This window comes from Rhinoderma darwinii, chromosome 6, assembly GCF_050947455.1.
Source record: "Rhinoderma darwinii isolate aRhiDar2 chromosome 6, aRhiDar2.hap1, whole genome shotgun sequence".
In the NCBI taxonomy this organism is placed as follows: Eukaryota; Metazoa; Chordata; class Amphibia; order Anura; family Rhinodermatidae; genus Rhinoderma; species Rhinoderma darwinii.
The window spans coordinates 40,787,496-40,803,704 of record NC_134692.1 but is presented as its reverse complement, the minus strand read 5'-3'; the positions used below and the strand labels follow the sequence as shown (position 1 = coordinate 40,803,704).

At 41.8% G+C, this 16,209-nt stretch overlaps 1 protein-coding gene across 1 annotated transcript in view; it reads right to left on the bottom strand.

Annotated features, from left to right (window-relative positions):
• COL18A1 (collagen type XVIII alpha 1 chain) overlaps nucleotides 1–16,209 on the bottom strand; it is a 141,543-nt gene that overhangs the window by 63,740 nt on the left and 61,594 nt on the right. The window lies entirely within an intron of this gene.

Below are 16,209 nucleotides of genomic sequence, written 5' to 3'. Positions count from 1 at the left end.
CTTCCAAATTAAAAAAGTTAGATGTAAAGTAAAAGTTAATAGCTAGCGGAGGGAGGTAGTGTGCATGTCAAAGGTCTCTTCTGCTCTGTTGCTCAAAGTATCTCAAGCTGTGCCCTCAGCTATTTCTAGACGGAGAGAAAGGAGAAAGCATATTGGCTTTTAATTGCCCAATTTACTAGTCACATTCAAGGGCTAATTTTACAATGTTCTATAAGTGTGATGATTGTAAAATGAAAAGAATGCCACATCTGATACTTTTTTCAGATTCAATATTATATTGTACAGCCTTCTTTTAGCTGGTTACAGCTAAGCCGTTCAACATTTAGCTTCCAACTCCCGTCATTCACAATATTCTTTTACACAGCTGGGCATGAGGTGAGACGATCTGAAATTCCCACAGCATTAGATAAGACTCCAGCCAGAGTTCATATAAAAACTTTTTTATTCTTCATTATTCTTTGTCAAAGTCAGAGCTACATGCCTACCCTTTGTGTTTTTTAATGAAAGTTTGGGAAAACTTGCCTATACAAGACTGAAACAAATCTTAGGAATTCCCAATGTTTGTTCTTGTTTTTAAGGCTTGACTAAAAGCCAATCAAATAAAAAAAGATTACTGGAAAAGGTTGGCACCTGACAGTAGGTGAGATATAGAGATAGCAGTAAAAGCTTGAAGCACTAGAGAATGGGTTTCATATATTATTGTTTGCCCACAATTAAAATGGGGTAGATGGGGGGGGGGGGGGTTCAACAAGGCATTGGCAGGAACAGATATTACGCTTAAAATTGCTGTATGAAACTAGAAAAACATGGCTGATTTCTTCAAGAAACAGCGCCACTCTTGTCCATGGGCTGTGTGTGGTATTGTGTGTGAGTTGCAGCTCCGCCTCATCCAAGATTTATTACAAAAAAGTGCATTGGTTAATGATAAAAATAAAGGCTTCTAAAAGGAGTAAAGGTTGTGGGTAGAGGTTGTGAAGACTAATGGAAGGAGTTACAGAAATATACACAGTTGCATCTACCCCATAAATTAAAAATAGTGCAGGCATTCTCCATTTTTACAATGCTTGTCATGTGACTGGCCGGTATATTAAACCAGACAACTGTTACTGGAATGTCTCGATTTTTGTAAATTCCTTATTGACTAAATTGTAAAAAAAAAAAGCTTGCAAGTTTTCCCCGACACGGATGCCCCAACAAAAGGTAAAAAGTCAAGTGCATTAGGTTTAAATTTAGCTGGTGTCCAATGATAAATTTGGGGACAGGGACAGATGTCAGCGATTAATTCTGTGTACAGCGTTGCAGAATATGTTGGTGCTGTATAAGCAACTGGAAATAGAAAACCAATAAATAAATATGAGGTAAAAATTGCGTCAGTTTGTCTTTGGGAGGAAACCCAAGCAAACACGGAGAAAACATACAAACTCCATGCTGATGTTGCCCTTGGTGGGATTCTAGTGCTGCAAAGCTGTGACCCAGAGCCAGCATGCTGCACAAATCAATATACATGCATGTTGCTAAGTCCCTGCAGATAAAAAAAAAGTTGCAATTATCTGTCCTATGCATTGTTTCCTTTTAACGGCTTCAGCAACTGTCATAACCTGTTTGCAAGCTTTTCTCCATTCAAACTTCTTGTCTAGGGGCGTTCCCCAGCACTGGTCACATGTTCTCTTCTCTAAGGGCGTTCCCCAGCACTGGTCACATGTTCTCTTCTCTAGGGGCGTTCCCAAACACTGGTCACATGTTCTCTTCTCTAGGAGCGTTCCCCAGCACTGGTCACATGTTCTCTTCTCTAGGGGCGTTCCCCAGCACTGGTCACATGTTCTCTTCTGTAGGGGTGTTCCCCAGCACTGGTCACATGTTCTCTTCTCTAGGGGCGTTCCCCAGCACTGGTCACATGTTCTCTTCTCTAGGGGCGTTCCCCAGCACTGGTCACATGCTCTCTTCTCTAGGGGTGTTCCCAAGCACTGGTCACATGTTCTCTAATGTAGGGGCGCTCCCTAGCACTGGTCACATGTTCTCTCCCCTAGGGCATTCCCCAGCACTGGTCAGATGTTCTCTTCTCTAGGGCGCTCCCCAGCACTGGTCACATGTTCTCTTCTCTAGGGGTGCTTCCTAGCACTGGTCACATGTTCTCTTCTCTAGGGGTGCTCCCTAGCACTGATCACATGTTCTCTCCTCTAGGGCATTCCCCAGCACTGGTCACATGTTCTCTTCTCTAGGGTGTTCCCCAGCACTGGTTACATGTTCTCTTCTTTAGGGGCGTCCCCCAGCACTGGTCACATATTCTCTTCTCTAGGGGTGTTCCCTAGCACTGCTCACATGTTCTCTTCTCTAGGGGCGTTCCTCAGCACTGGTCACATTCTCTTCTCTAGGAGCGTTCCCCAGCACTGGTCAGATGTTCTCTTCTCTAGGGCGCTCCCCAGCACTGGTTACATGTTCTCTTCTTTAGGGGCGTTCCTCAGCACTGGTCACATGTTCTCTTCTATAGGGGCATTCCCCAGGACTTTCCACATGTTCTCTTCCCTAGTGGCGTTCCTCAGCACTGGTCACATGTTCTCTTCTCTAGGAGTGTCCCCCAGCACTGGTCACATGTTCTCTTCTCTAGGGGCGTCCCCCAGCACTGGTCACATGTTCTCTTCTCTAGGGGCGCTTCCTAGCACTGGTCACATATTCTCTTCTCTAGGGGCGTTGCCCAGCACTGGTCACATGTTCTCCTCTCTAGGAGCGTTCCCCAGCACTAGTCACATGTTCTCTCCTCTAGGGGCATTTCCCAGCACTGGTCACATGTTGGATTCTCTAGGGGGCTTTAAAAAAAAAAAAAAAAAACTGGGCAAAGTGTATACAGCCTTTATGTCTAAAAGGACTTTAGATGTTCAACAAATAAAGCTTATTAATTGTATACATACATTTAATAGTCATACATGCATTTTATAATATACTTTCTGTATCAATTCTTCACACTTTTTAAGATCTCTGCTTGTTGTAAATCAATGGGTGCTATCATTGTTTACTTCCATTGGCTGAAATGGGTCTCGGTAATGTGATGATCACACCGGTGCACGGCTACTTACAGGTATAGTACAGTTATCAGTGCTCTTCCCTGTTATGAGCTGTGCATCTGTCCATCCATATATAAGATTTTCAACCTCTAAAAGTAAACAATCACGCCTCTCATTGAATAACAGCAAGCAGAGATCTTGGTCAGGAATTAAAATACAAAGTATATTAGAAAAGTACAAGTGTATCTGACTTTTGACATATTCATTGTAAGTACTCCTTGCATTTACTTTATTGAACATGCGTAGAAAAAGGAATATGATTGTACAGCCCATTCCATACTGAGAAACAGGTACGTAAATCTTCCATACACAGATTACACACACTTGGGCTTGTTAATGTAAATGAAGGACACTTGACATTAGCAGTAAATACATGTGTTATATCTGGTAATGTGCAACGTATTTACAACTCCAGCGGGATGTGTGATATAATGGATGAGAGAGAATCTGAAGAATTTGGAAGGATGATGGAAGAGGAAACAGGAACAGATACTTTCTTCCCACTTTACACAATGCTTTGTATTTATTAGCATTCAGATATCCTCAGAGGAACTGAAAACCGATCTCCTCAACTCAAACGGATTTCTGCATTACTCCTGTCAAGAGAATTTTAAGATCATGTCATACAGCCATTTGGGACTTGGGTATCCCTACTGTTCAGACTGAAATAGTAAGTGGGAAACAAAATTCTGACAAATCCCACATTCTGTAACTGCTGAGACCCATTTCAGATTCAGCGATTCATCTGGGCACTGGGGGACTCAAGTTTCATGGGAAAAGAAACCACAAAGAAAATTATCCAGATGCTTTGGCAACTCCCAACATAACAGACACAGATTGCCCTATTGTCACTGTAGCCTGTAATTGAAATTCCCAAGTTTTTACAAGTTCCCAGCTGACGTTGCAAGAGCAAAGAGCAGTGAAATGTTAGGATTTGTATAGACATTTGGTTAAAACGCTGGTTTTCAATAATGTATGTTTTTATTTAATCTAGAATAGGATATTTCACTGCTGACAGATCCAGAAGAATTATACAAACTCAACTGGGTATCAGATATCAACTTTTAGATTGAGCTGTTGATATAATAACTGTCATGGGACAGGAATTATATGGGTTATGGGACATGGGACACTAAGGCTTCGTTCACATCTGCGCTAGGGCTCTGTTCCGACGTTCCGTCTGAGCTTTCCGTCAGAACGGAACCCTACGCTAGTCGGCTACGCTATTGATTCCGTCAAAACCACGGAACCCTTGCAGAACGGAGACAAACGGAAACCATTGGCATCGGATCCGTCACCATTGAAATCAATGGTGATGGAAATGGAAACCTATGGTTTCCGTTTGTGTCAGTCAAGGCTCCATTCCGAGGGAAAGCTCAGACGGAACTTCGGAACGGAGCCCTAGCGCAGATGTGAACGAAGCCTAATAGACACTAAGAGACACTCAATCAATAAACAGAATCGTGGTCCTATTATTGTAACCTTGAATACAATGTGAAACAATAATGTTTGATATTAGGCGCAAGCAACATGAATGATCTTTACTGGTAAAAAATAAAATAAAAAAAAGGAACGCTTGTCATATTATGGCCAAATCTTTATGTCGATGGCCAGTCTAAGCCTGTGTGGTTGCGAACAATTGTCACGTAATATTTAAAAATGAGATTAAAGGGATTTTCCGAGTTAAAACTTTTAAGTGTCAGTGCTTTTAATCTGGAAATGTGCTTACATTTGTAATGTACCAACAGCTTCAAAATTGGCCCCGTTTCCCGATGCTGCCGTGGGGCACATGACTGGTGATGTCACTCTCTTTGCCCGCTGTGTTTATCATCCGTATACCGGTTACGTGGTCAAACTGTTCAAACTGACCAAAATTACGGGTTTCTCATAAAGTTCCAAAAAATGTATGACATGCATATCTACCGTTAAATGCTTACTTATTTTAATCCATAACTGAACAGATATAACTGTAAAAAAAAATAGTAACTTGTACAGGCTTAACAGCTCAGCTGAGAGTCTATAACGTAGTGGGACAGGAGGTTTTTCCTACAACCGATCACTTTACACCATTCAGCCATTACATTAAAACCACTGACAGGTGAAATGAATATTGATTATCTTGTACAATGGCTCCTGTCAAGGGGTGGGATATATTAGGCAGCAAGTGAACAGTCAGATCTTGAAGTTGATGTGTTTGAAGCAGCAAAGAGAGACAAGTGCAAAGATCTGAGCCCCTATTACAAGGATCAAATTGTGATGGCTAGACGACTTGGTCAGAGAATTTCCAAAACGGTAGGCCTTATGGGCTGTTCCCGGTATGCAGTGGTTCATACATACCAAAAGTGATTTAACCCCTTAATGACCAAGCCTGAAAAGGCATGAATGACCAGTTAAATTTTTCTGTTTTTACCTCTCTGCCTTTAAGCAGCCATAACTTTATTTTTTACGTTTTTACTTTTTTCATTGACGTGGCCGTATGAGGCCTTGTTTTATGCGGGAGAAATTGGTATTTTTTTTTTGCGGTTTGGGGGTAGAAAATAAATTATTTTTACGGCGATATTGTAGGAAAAAGCGATTCTTGGCATCGTTTTTCTTGTTTATTTTTTATCCCGTTCATCTTTTACGCTAAATAACCTGTTCGATTAATTATGCAGGTTAGTACGGTCATTTAGATACCTAATATGTGTAGGTTTTTTGTTTTTATTTAATGTAGGGGCAATAAAATATATTTTATTCAAAATAATGACTTTTTTGGTGGGACATTTTTTAAAATTTATTTTTATTTATTTATTTACAACTCTATTTTTTACTTATAATGTATTAGCATACTCTTGTATGCTAGTACATTGCACTGTCTCACTTTGACACAGGCTGCTGTTGCAGAACACAGCGTGCCCTAACAGCAGGCTTACTGAACAGACAGCCCTGGGGTCCTTTCTAGGTCCCAAGGGCTGACTGCAGAGGGATTCCCTGCTCTTTGATCACGTCACCGGGTTTCCAGTGACGCGATCAAAGTGGGGAGTTCCTTTTGATCATGCCAAGGTCACAGACTGCGGCGATCAAAGGGTTAAACAGCTGGGGTCCAAATGTTTTCCGATCCCAGCTGTATTTAGCAGGCTGTTCTAAGATCAGGAGCTGTTCGTTACAGCTCCTGGTTAGAGGATGAGCGCTCACACAAGCGCTCATCAGACTCTTCTACAGCGACGCCAAAAGACGTCGATGTAGACGAAGCACCTGCACCGCCTGCTGTCAAAAGACGGTGGGCAGTCCTTAGGGGTTAAGGAAGAACAATTTGTGAACCGGTTACAGGTTCACTATTTATTGATACGCTTGTTAACCCCTGTCCACAGCCAAAAGCTCCAACAATGAGCAAGTGATCATCAGAACTGGACCATGGAGCAATAGAAGGTGGCCTGGTCTGATGAATCAGGTCTTTTTTTAAATCATATGGATGGCCGGGTGCATGCTTGTTGCTTTACTGTGGAAGAGATGGCACCATGATGCACTATGGGAAGAAGACAAGTTGGCAGAGGCAGTGTGATTTTTGGGCAATATTCTGCTGGGAAACATTTGGTCCTGGCATTCATGTGGATGTTACTTTGACACGTACCACCTACCTAAACATTGCTGCAGACCAAGTACACCCCTTCATGACAACGGTATTACCGAATGGCAGTGACCTTTGTTACTGGATAATGTGCCCTGCCACACTGCAAAAAATATTCAGGAATAATTTGAGGAACATGAGAAAGAGTTCAAGGTGCTGACTTGGCCTTCAAATTCACCAGATCACAATCCAATTGAGCATTTGTGGGTGTGCTGGAATAACAAGTCCAATCCATGAAGGCCCCACTTCGCAACCTGCAGGACTGAAAGGATCTGCTGCTAATGTTTTGGTGCCAGATACCACAGGATACCTTCAGAGGCCCTGTCGAGTTCTTGCCTTGATGTGTCAGAGCTGTTTTAGTGGCATGAGGGGGATCTACCCAATATTAGGCAGGTAGTTTTAATGTTATGGCTGAACGGTATATAGTGCATGGTGTAAACTCTGTACAGACATGGAGTCAGTAAGGAATGATAGGAGATGTGTTAAAGTCTGCAGAATTGTGAATGCAACTCTGGGCTATAATACAGACCGCATCGCTGGATCGGTACAAATTTAAATTAGTCATGATTTACAAAGTCATTCATTCAGTCATTCTATACATAAGATGATCAAATTAATATATCAACCTTACCTAGAGTGGTAAATACATGAGATAATTCAATTCACTGGGATAAAATTAAAGTGTAACTCCATGCAAAACAAGAGCCTTTGATAATCACTGAAGTAGAACTTCCACTAAGAGTTTTACATTCAGCAATTTTTATATAGGATGTGAACAGTTCCTACATAATATTGGTTGCAGTCTGAAGCCATTCATTCCATTACAGATGACTTAAAGAGGTTCTCTCTCTCTCAGATAACCCACTTTATCCCTGGGAGCTAGCACGGTGTGAGCTGATCGCTGCAGGTCTGAGTGCCAGCAGCCAGACATTTCTCCTGCAGTGGCCACTGCGGGAGAAATGTAGTATTACATGGCAGCCATTCAGATGAATAAATGGATGGACTGCCAGAATTCCTCTTTTCTGACTCATACAAGGAATGACCAAGTGGGGGAATCTCCTCTATGACTTCTATGTGTCTAACAGGACATATGGACAGATGATTTCTTCATGAGACAACACCTAAGAAACCTCCTGCTATAGGACCTGACTAAGTAGAAAGATAACAGTGTTCAAAACCTCTGCTGAATTGTTTTATCTGAGATATGTTTCCAAATGCCTCCTGCTAATAGCAGCAGCAGATCAGAATGCAAGAGAGAAGGCGCAGACTTGCAATATATTAATGGGGTCTTTCTTCTGGGACCACACAGAATGAAGTAAAAAAATCATTTATAGCAGTCGGCATTTAGTGCATTTTTGGCAGAAGAGACAACGTCAACAACACTGTGAGACTTTTGTTTCTTGATGCTGTGCTCCTACATACAACATACCAAACAAAGCAATAAAAAAAGATCATGAAATTAGCACAAAGGTGGACATTAGACAACCAGATGGCTGTGGGATAGTGCTGCACAAACATCATATTGTATTCAAATCATTATGTGTTCTTACGAGAACTGTCTAGTACCCAAAGAATTGTCTGCTGAAAAGCACAAGTTCTCTTATTGACCATATATTCAGTTCTAAGAGAAAGATTGACAGACAATAGACTAGGACTTTAAGGGCCAGATCACACTGAGTATTTTAACAGGTTTTTTGACGTGGAAACCGAGTCGGAAAACGCGCCAAAAAACGGGCAAAAATGCCTTCCATTGATTTCAATGGGAGGCGGAGGCGTTTTTTTCTGCGAGCGGAAAAACCGGCTCGCGGGATAAAGAAGGGACATGAACTATAAACAGAATTTTGAGGTCGATTTTCCTCCTGCAAAAAACTCCATGTGAACCCAGTCTAAGGCCTCATGCACACTTCTTTCACCATTTTATCGGCCGTTTTTGATAGATCCGTGTGCCCGTTTTGTTATCCGTGTGGTTTCCGCGTGCACTCCGTGTTTCCGTTTCCGAGTGCCGAGCATGGTACTGTCCAGGGTGCTGAAAGAGCAGGGTTGTTCAGCGCTAGTCACTGTACAGGGTGCTCAAAGAGTTAATGGGCTGCACTGATCGGCGGTAACTCTTTCAGCACCCTGGACAGTGACTAGCGCTGATGCATGACCATGCTCGGCACTCGCAAAGTACAATTCTAATGAAATAAAAAATAAAAAAATCAGTTCATACTTACCCAGAACTCCCTGATATTTCCTCCTGTCCAGCCTCCTGTGATGACGTTTCATCCCATGTCACCGCTGCAGCCAATCACAGGCTGTAGTGGCGGTCACATGGGATAAAAGTCATAACAGAAGGCCGGACTGGATGACATCAGAAGGCCGGCCTCCTGGGATGACGCTTCATCCCATGTGACCACCTCTGCAGCCAATCACAGGCTGCAGCGGCCACATGGACTGCCGCGTCATACAGGAAGGTCGGACTGTAGGAAGAAGAGGGACTCGTCACCATGACAACGACCGGGGTATGTAGGAACTGCTTTTTATTTTATTTTTATCAGCAGCCTCTTCTCTCTATCAGTGCTGGATAGAGATAAGTGGCTTCCGATTAGTGTAATATCTCTATTGTGCTTCTGCCCGCCCGGCCATTGCTAGGCAACGGCTCCGTCACACACGGACGGCACACGGATGAATTCAGTGTGCCTTCAGTTTTTTTGACGGCCCCATTGACTTGCATGGGCTTCACGGTCACGGAATCTCAGACAAAAGTAGGACATGCTCTACTTTTGTCAGAATGGAGCAATAGGACCGTCAAAAAAACTGAAGTGTGCAGGGCCCCATTTAAATGAATGGGTCAGGGTGCTAGCCGTCAGAAAAACGGCTAGCACCCTGAAGGAAAAGACTGAAGTGGGCATGAAGCCTAAAGGTGAAAAAGTGCCCTAAAAGCATATGTACATTGGCAAATATCAGTAGTATTTTATGTAATAAATCGCCATAATATTTTTCCTATGAAAGAAAATATTACTTTTTAGGCCACATTCAGACATAGCGGATTTGTTGTGGATTTTCAGTACGAAACCCGCACCAGAAAATCCACAACAAAGTACAAATCTGCAAATGTAGTAATGTAGCTATGTGCACATCTTGTTTTAGCCTTCTGCCGGAGGTATACATTGGGAGTATTTCCCGAGGTATATCTCCAAGGGAAGGCTCCCATATATGCTATTTTATAGGCATGCCTTAATAAATGTTGCACATACGCTCCCATGTTAAAAAAATATATATACATTATGGTATAGTTTCCTATACAGTGAAGAAAAAAAGGCATGCCGACACATACCAACCCAGCTGATGCCAAAAGGACACTCTTTTGGCATCCGCCGGGAAACGGGGCCTTATGGATATGTTCAATGTATGAGCTGGGAGCATCCATGGTGCATATGCAGAACTTAGTGTAAAACTGTTATGTCAACAGAGTCCAACACATGCAGAATTAGATGTTGATCCACGGTAAAATCTGTGACAGATTTTTTTCTACTGCATCTAAACTCATCGCTAGGTGGCAGAATTTAGCTTTTAAGGTGGACCTGACAAGTTGGCTACTGACAGTTTCGTATGTTGACCAAAATAAACTTTATGTTGAGCAATATGAAAAGATACATACTGCAGTTTAATTTCTGTATTCTACTTGAACAACAAACTTGTTCATGTGAATCTGTCCATTGCTCCATTCTCTGGTCAGTGTTAAAATGTATAGAATTTGCCAATAACAACACAGTATTCGCCTTAAATTTCTCAGAAAATAAATAAAAATAAGCCAAACCACCGTTTTCTTTTTATTCTTCTTTTGTTTTATATAAACCCCCCTGGCGTGTTGACTTCACTGACTAGTATCTGTGGCAGATGACCATTGAGTGCACTTGGCTCAAATTACACCAGTCTTGGCTATCTGCTCCACTGGAGTAAGAAGCGACAGATTTATTAAGAGGAACACATCTCTTAAAAAATCTGTTGCATTTTCCTGCTGGCTGTTACGGGAGGTGTGCACCATAATTGTGCCGCAACGACCGCAGCCGTGCACCACCCATTCCCCACAATCGAACATAAATTAATTATACTCACCACACCACTTCTCTTTCTTTTCTTCATTATTTTAATTGTTTGAATGGAGGGAAGGAGTGTAAGGTGGCTCTGCCTCTTTTGGGAAGCCACGCCCTCTTTTCCACAAAAGTGAAAGAGCTACATAAAAGACCAAAAGTCACAATTTGCACCACAATTTGCGACTTTTGGGCGCTTTTGCAACTTTTTTTTACGTCAGAAGGCTAGCGCAGAAAGGTTGATAATTTCCTTTCTGTTTGGCCAGGGCTACATTTAGATTTTCATGGTGCACAACGACCCCATTGTGTTCTGTGTTTGAATAATATGTAAAAGTTGACTGTAACTTTTGCATGACACACGTAGAAATTTACCTAATACAGAGGTTGTCTGCCATTTACTGATACCATTCTAGTGGCAGTAAGCTAAAAAGATTGTTTATGGTTATGTCCAATCAGGACCGGATCAAGGCTGGTGGAGGCCCGTGGGAAAAAATTTAATTGGGGTTCCCTTCCCAGTACCATGTGAACACCGAATTTCTACTACTTAGCAGTGCAGGCAGATGGGGCATCGGAGCTCTGTGCAAGTAAAACAGAGCTCTGAATCTTAGTAATAAGTATTTGTAAAAGCTCCATACCTCTTCTGCCACATATTAAATCTTTTATTTTGTTTGAATTATACTTTAAATTTTTTTCAAACTCCAATCTTCAGCTGGAAGTGCTCAGTCCATTATTTACCAGATTTAATGACCCACAGTCTCTTTTCTATATCTTTCCATGTTTATGTGCTACATGCATCTCACGATTATCATGTGCTTATTTTTAGAGTCTGTCCTCTTCTGCTTCATATGGTTTTCTTTTTACATTGATTATAATCGTTTTCAGTGTCTCCTTGGAGTGCAATGCCCCAATTTCTGTCTAGACCGCACCTTATACCCGGAGCCAAGCATGAGGTATTGGGCTATATCCAATTCCAGGATACATGTATTTAGTAACACGTCAAGTGTGTTTGGTTGCAGATCAGCGAGCAAAGCTTAACTACAAACAGGCTGTTTAGGTTTAACTGTTCTCTCAACCAGCAAGTAAAAAAAAATTATACTTTCCCAAGTCTCTCAGAAAAGTTATTCCACACGTTTAGCTGCACTAATGAAATTCTGAAAGGGCTGAAAATGCAGCTGAGTGATCATTTACATTTGACAGTTTACCAAGTGGAACACAGCAATAAATCTCTACTTATTCTGCTCTTTATGGCTGAGAATTTACTATACCCCACCCACTGAATGCTGACAATGTCCCTGAGGGCATGCATTAAACTTTCCAACATTGCACCAAAGTCAAATAGCCCATAACTATTTTTTTTTATCTATTTAAGGAAAAATACTGATTGTATATGGAAGTGATTCCCAACCCTGTTACTATAGGGGAACCCCTGAGCAATCTTTCAATTCCCAAGGAATCCTTTTGACCGAATGCTGCTTCTATCCTCTCCTCAGGGTCCCCGGCAGTGACTGTCTGCCAGAGACCCGACATTCAGCTGCCTGATCACTCGGGCAGCAAGCTAAAACCCGTGCCGTCAATACTCTATGGTGCAGGTTTTAAGGACCCGACTGCTGGACGTTTATATACAGTCGGCGGTTGGGAACCAGTTAATTCATTGGTGCACCATGAAGTATATAAATGTCATGAAATGTCTTTGGTCAAAAGGTCACTAACTTTGCAACAAACTTTGCATAAATCAATAGTACAAGTGAATATAAGAAAGTTTGCAAAGTATCTTATGAGAGAAAAATGCCTTTCTCCACTTATCAATCTCCTTTCCTTCCCCCTTCCCTCCTAACTGTTCCCTCACTCTGAATTTACTGCTAAATCGGTCTCCTCAAGACAAGACGGACTATCAGCTGAGAATTCAGGGTACAGCTGCTTATAGAAGTCTGTGGATGGAGGGGGTAGAGGGAACAGCAGCAAAGTGAGAGAAAGAGACACAGAAACATTGCTGAAGTGTTATATCTCCCCCAGTGCTGGATTCACAGCTACACTGCTCATTACTGCTGTGTAATCTTCTCCATGTTGCTGCGTTCTTTTGAGGTTGTGCTACAGAGAGATAGAGCAGAGAACATCCTGCTCCCCTATGTGTGCAGTGTATGGGAGACATGATAGCAGTTAGGCTTCACCCGCTAGCTCGGGGAAAACTGAGAATTAGAGATAAAGACTGCAGGGGGGAAAACTGCTAAAAAAAATGCTATATACAGGTCATATAATGGACAGAAATAGTGTTATTTCTCATGTACACACATATGACCGCTTCATCTGAAACTTCACCTGAAAGGTTAGGTATGCTTTAAGGCACTATGACGTAAATGTACATCACAGTGATCGCACAGACACAGAAGGTGTGCCTTTGTAATAACCGCGGGATCCCATTGGTGATTGGCAGTCAGGCTCCCACTGTAACATCCGAGATGAGTGGAACCGCTGATCCTGTCTGTTTAACTCCCTCAATCCTGTCAATCCAGCTGTGCCCTGTGATGTGATCGCGGGGCACCAATGGGTAACCATGGCTGCTGGGATGACTTAAAAATGAGTGGCCTATGATATATTTCAAAGCATTATTTAAATGTTCAAGCTATTGCAGCTACAAGTCCCCTAGGTAACAAAAAAAGGCAACGGCCCACAATCATCATATGTCTTGGGACTGCGTCTCCTTTCAATTTTTAATTTCATCTCTCCAATAAAAGTGGGAATATTTCTTCCTTTTTAAACAAGAGCACAACAAAGCGCTGGATCATTTTCTCTTTTCCTCTAACAAAAAAAAAGTTAAATTACGTTTAAGAAAGTTTTACAAAAAAAGTTTTCCCAAACAAAAAACAAAATATCTTTTCATCCGGTTATTTTTCAATGAAAATAATTTTCTTTTTAAATAGTTCACCATTAAAAAAATGATATTTTGTACCACCACAATCGTAGTGACCCACAGAATAGTTAACTTGCTTTATGACCGCACGAGTTTCAGCAGAAAACAAACCACAAAAAAAAAAAATGGCGGAAATTATTTTTTTTTTGCATTCCACCACCAAAAAATTTTGAAAAATAAATCAATAATTTATATATACCCCAAAATAGTACAAATAAAAACTTTAACCTGTCCAGTAAAAAAACAAGCCCTCATACGACTACATTGGCATAAAGATAAAAAAAAGTTTTGGCTCCCGGAGTGTGGTGACACAAAATTGACTTTAATTTCCATTAAAACATGTTTTTATTGTGCAAAAGTACTAAAATTTAAGAGATACTATACTTATTTGGTATAGCCGCATTTGTACCAACCTGTATGATGTTTTCTCACGGACAAACAGCAAAAAAGTAAAACACAATGTGTACCCCAATGAAAACTAGAACTAGTCCAGCAAAAAACAAGCCCTTATACGGCTTCATCAATTGAAAAATAAAAAAAGTTATGGCTCTTGGAATGCGACAATGAATTATTATTTTTTTTAAATTTGCCTGGTTATTTGCCTGGTTCCAGCGTTTGGTAGGTGTTGTAAAGCTATGTGCCGACATACCTTTTGATTGATTTGTATTACCTTATTTGTCTAGACAAAACGACTTTATTGCTATATGCAAATAACTCGGGTGATCCATTTCCCCACGTGTACTCCTGTTCTCGCAAATTTTAGCCTTCTCAACTCCGTCCCCTTGCTCAGGATTGACGTTAGCACACTATGGCCACGTCACTATCATCCTCGGTGAGGGGGCAGAGTTGAGAAGACTAAAATGGTGAGAACAAGAGCGTTTTCAGGGATATGGACCGACCGAGTGGCACTTGCAGAGTTATTTGCATATGGCAGTAAAGTTTTACAAGACCTTCCAAATGCTGGGACCAGTTTGGTAGGCAAATAGGAGCTGACAGGTTCCCTTTAAAGAGGCTCTGTCACCAGATTCTCAAATCCCTATCTCCTATTGCATGTGATCGGCGCTGAAATGTAGATAACAGTAACGTTTGTTTTTTTTAAAAAATGTTCATTTTTGGCCAAGTTATGAGCTATTTTCTATATATGCAAATGAGGTTTGAAATGGACAACTGGGCATTTTTTTTTTCGTTATGTCCAACTGGGCGTGTATTGTGTTTTTAACTGGGCGTGTTTACGTGAATCTTTTCTGTGAGATTTCCAGCAAGGGAAACGAAATCTCGTTTACCTCCGTAATCTCGCGAGATTTCATTTCCCTTGCTAGAAATCTCAAAGAAAAAAGAGTCAAAAGTGTCAGGATTCTGAATACATATGACGTCCAGGCTGGATGATCATGTGTATTCATTATCAGGACACTTGATTAACGTTAATCTCTGTTTATGTGGCTGCACATCGCTGCTGTGTAAATAAATGGAGAGGAGTGTATGATGCTGACTGGTCACTGAGTGGTCAGCGTCATACACGTAAACACACCCAGTTAAAAACAATACACGCCCAGTTGGCCATAACGAAAAAAAAACGCCCAGTTGTCCATTTCAAACCTCATTTGCATATATATATATATATATATATATATATATATATATAAAATAGCTCATAACTTGGCCAAAAATGAACGTTTAAAAAAAAAACAAAAAAAACGTTACTGTTATCTGCATTGCAGCGCCGATCACATGCAATAGGAGATAGGGGTTTGAGAATCTGGTGACAGAGCCTGTTTAACGCTCAAAATAGCCTGGTCCTTAGTAAGAAGACTGAAATCAGTTTGCTACCGTGTTTCCCCGATAGTAAGACACCCCCGATTGTAAGACGTATCGGGGGTTTCAGGGGGGTCGGCTAATATAAGCCGTACCCCGAAAGTAAGACATATGTCTTACTTTCGGGGAAACACGGGGGTATTGCCGCCTCCTGCCCACTTCCGCGCCGCCCCCTCTCCATACGTCACCGCGCCGGATATATCCGTCCTCAGCAGCTGCTAGTTCGCGCAGGAGGACGGATATATCCGTCCTGTGATGGCGCGGGTACTGAGACTGTAGCCACGCGATCAGCGGCAGGAGCACGGCTGTTATACACAGCCTGGCTCCTGCTGCAACTGCCGGAATCGAAGCGCGCGCCGATTCCGGCAGTTTAACCCATTAAATGCCGCTGTCAATAGTGACAGCGGCATTTAATGTGTTTGACAGAGGGGGGAGCTCCCTCTGTCACCCGATCGGCGCCCCCGCAAACAAATCGCGGGTCGCCGTCGGGTTTCCATGACAGCCGGGGGTCTAACAAAGACCCCCAGGTCTGCCTTCAGCATCTGCCTGTTAGGCGATGCCGGAGGCATGACCTAATAGGTTGCCTGTCAGTTTTACACTGACAGGCAATAATGCTTCGGTATACTAAGTATACCAAAGCATTATATATGCGATCGGCACATCGCATAGTGAAGTCCCCTGGTGGGACTAAAAAAAAAAATGTAAAACAGTTAAATAAAGTTTGTGAAAAAAAAAAATAAATAATTCGAC